Source organism: Bison bison, unplaced genomic scaffold, assembly GCF_000754665.1.
Source record: "Bison bison bison isolate TAMUID 2011002044 unplaced genomic scaffold, Bison_UMD1.0 scf7180017864518, whole genome shotgun sequence".
NCBI lineage: Eukaryota > Metazoa > Chordata > Mammalia > Artiodactyla > Bovidae > Bison > Bison bison.
The window spans coordinates 15,375,613-15,379,094 of record NW_011495071.1 but is presented as its reverse complement, the minus strand read 5'-3'; the positions used below and the strand labels follow the sequence as shown (position 1 = coordinate 15,379,094).

At 44.5% G+C, this 3,482-nt stretch overlaps 1 protein-coding gene across 26 annotated transcripts in view; it reads right to left on the bottom strand.

Moving 5' to 3' along the window:
- Nucleotides 1–1,278: 1,278 nt before the first annotated feature.
- SOX6 (SRY (sex determining region Y)-box 6) overlaps nucleotides 1,279–3,482 on the bottom strand; it is a 722,502-nt gene continuing 720,298 nt past the window's right edge. For all 26 annotated transcript variants that reach the window (XM_010830548.1, XM_010830549.1, XM_010830541.1 and 23 more), the window contains one exon: nucleotides 1,279–3,480. The gene's annotated coding sequence lies outside the window, so the exon portion shown is untranslated. The remainder of the gene's footprint in view (nucleotides 3,481–3,482) is intronic.

Sequence of the window (3,482 nt, the reverse complement as noted above, 5' to 3'; positions counted from 1 at the left end):
CAAGCACTGTGCTGGGAGCTGGGAGGACCAAGGTACAGTCCTTGGTTTCAGTAGCTTGTTATCTAGCAGAAAAGACAGACACAGAAACAGGTTATTACAATGAGATAACATGATCATCGAGGTTCTTTCCATGTACCTTGGGAGCCCTGAGGGAGAGCCTGAAACTGCCTGGGGAGCAGGGAGAGGCCCGATAAGGTAGTGATAAGTTGGTAGTATCTGGGGTGGGGTTTGAAAGAGGAACTTCCCTGGTGGCTCAGATGGTAAAACGTCTGCCTACAATGCGGGAGACCAGGGTTCGATCCCTGAATCAGGAAGATCCCCTGCAGAAGGAAATGGCAACCCACTCTAGTACTCTTGCCTGGAAAATCCCATGGATGGAGGAGTCTCGTAGGCTAGAGTCCATGGGGTCGCAGAGAGTCAGACATGACTGAGCGGCTTCACTTTCACTTTGAAAGAGAAGAGGAAATTTTGCAAACAGAAAACAGCACAGATTTACTTCAAACAAAAGGAGAAATGAGAGTCCCAGGGTGGTGGTCAGGCCCCAGGGTGTGAGCAACGAAGTGCCTCCCCTCTCTCCCCTGAGCCCTTGGTTTCCCTCTCCAGGCCTTGGTCACTAACCTCTGGATCCACAGCACTGGCTTGGCTGGTTTGGCCAGTCTCCTGGCCACTACCCCACCTCCAGACCCCAGACCATTAAGAGGCTGATATCATTCACTCTTGAGCCAACTCATGGCTGCAGAAGCAGCTGAGAAATCAGCCAACCGCTCCCAACCTCAGTGGAGGCGACGGTTCCAGAAGTGCAGCATTTTCCACTCTTGGCTGCTAGGCCTGTAGAAGTTGATGTCAGATGAGAGGCTGGCCCTTGAGATTCGTTCATACCTAGGAATGCTGGGAGTTTTCATAAACCGTTTCACTCTCATGAAGAAGTCAGGCAAATAGGAAGTGACATTCTTTCTCATCTTCTCTTGACAAAAAAATCCGCCTTGGATCCTGTTCCTACCGTCTGAATCCACAAGCATTTCCTGCTGCAGCAGTGTAGCCTCCACAAGGGAAAAAACAGGCAAGTCTCCCAGGCTAAGGGGTTTGAAGGTTTCCTGAGCCTTACCTCCCAGCAAGGCAGAAGCAGGGAGTGGCAGAGAAGTGGGATAAGGGAGCCCTGCAGGCTCCAGCAGCAAGCGCTGGGGGTAGGGGGAGGCGAGAGGGAGGAGGAAGCCTAGGACTGACCGGGCTTCAGGGCAGGGACAGTCTGCAGGGCAGAGACAAGGCCGTACACGGAGGTCATAAAACAAAATTTATCTTTAATTTGTAAGTGTCAACAGCAGTACAAAAGATGGAGTGATGACGACTAGATTAAGGGTAGAGAGGACAGTCTTGAGGTAAATGAGCATAAATAGGCAGTTCTTATAGACACTCCCCTGAGGGGCCTAGGCCCCACCATGGCATATACATTATCACCCAAAGATGGCATGTTTAACATATCAGGAAAGCACCTTGTGCAAAAAGGAAAAAAAAAAAAGTAGCTAAGGTGCCAACATACACCAGGATAGATAAAGACAGTGTGTCTTTCAATTTTGTCTTTTCCCTTAATTATGAGGCAGAGGAGGGGAAGACTTTGAAAAGTACCACTGAAAGGTTATTCAATGTTGAGTTTTATCTCACATCAATACTGCACAACGAAATCCAAGAAGTGTGTGTATGCAACAAAGCTAAGAACAATGATTCATTCCTTGAAATCTGAAGAGATTCTCTTTTTTTTCTCATTTCTTTAATCCTTAGCAAACTTTTTTTCCATTATCAGGAGGACAGTGTGAGAAAGATGTGATGACAACCCTTTTAAGGTCATTTAAAAACTTTACACTGGACTGTACAAGATTTTTTTTTGATAAACTATTTACATTTCAGACTTTCAAACATATTCAAAGCAGCAATAGACACTAGTTTTTATGGTTCTTGTTTTTTTTTTTTTTTCTAATTGCCCAAATAGTTACCAGCCATGGGCCAAGTAGGTACCTGCATTATACATAGAATTTCTACAAAGAAAATCTGCAGTTAAAATTTGCTCAAGGGTGTATTCGATGCCCTCAGTCCCAAGGGCCACACCCGCAGTGTTGCTAGAGGAACCAGCGCAGTACCTTGGCAACAGAGTAGCAGTTGTCTCAACAGCCCTACACAAACTTTACACTTTGAAACAGCAGCCAGCATGTCAGTCCAGCATGTCAGTGAATTGTGCTGATTAAATTAACATAGAATACAATCTCACAATATACATCACAAACAAATTACAATGTCGGGAAATAAAAGAGTTACAATAAGATAAGTTATGTAGTAACAGCTTATAAGCTTGTCTAAGGTAATAAAAATTTTACATGGCAAATACAATAATGAATGAACATAAATGCTAAGCATTCTAATTTGCTACAAGCTGGAGAAGGGTACAATAAAGACTGCACTTTTTCAAAAAAGCAAAAACACATATGACAAAGGAAGACAAACGGAGAATGCACACGAGCAGGTCTGCAATGTGCAGCATACAAAACAGTTAAATATTTGCACATTCCCCATACTCCAAGAGCACCAGCACTGAGGCCTCACTTTCTGCCTGTGGTTCTTCAGGAATAAGAACGTACTGAGCAAGATATGTCACTGAGTTGCCTTCCAGCTTTCGTGTTGCCATGGACGACAATCAGAAGAGAATCTGCACTAAGCTTTACCTTTCTGCCTTGCCCCCTCCCACCTCTAGCCCTGCCTCCAAGGTACCAGCATTCCCAATACTTGTTCATGAGCTTTTGGAAAGAAATCTGTCCCCAAAGGAAAAGATGGGGTGGGGATGAAAGGGAAAAGTGTTTGCATATCAGTATTTTCAGTGATATTAGCAGAGGATTACGCTCAATAGTACATGGCATCAGAAACAGAACATAATCGGCAGGAATAACAGACAGAAGTTGTTTATTAAGGAAGAAAACATGTCAGGGGACAGATGACTTAAGGAAATGATGCAAGTGCTTTAGTAAAAGGACAAATGAGGTCATACAATATTATTATACTTTGAGAAGTGAGCTTAAGTGCCAACTCAGTCCTTAGACAAACATATACAAAATCAGGCAAGGCTACAGCAACCATTTTTTGTCATATTCTCATTAAAAAGGAAGACCCAGTAATAATTTCAATACATTCCTCTAGCTGCATTCTTTGCAGTTGTTGGCACTTGGTACAGGACTTCTCGTACGGTTTAAAACTACGAAGCGATCCTTTTTCTTTTCCTTAATGAGTAGGTAGAGGTCACCTCTTTGCAGAATGAGTGAATTAAGAGGAGCAGCCTCAGCTGTGGTGTGACCAGGCTGCCTTCCTACTGGGGGTAGATGGGCTTCCTCGAAACAATCCCCGCTTTCACTAGTGCCTGTGCCCCCCTGCTCGGGAGGGTGTGCTCCGGAGAAGCAGCCTGGCTTCACAAGGAAAAGAAAGAAGCCTTTAATTTCAGCCCT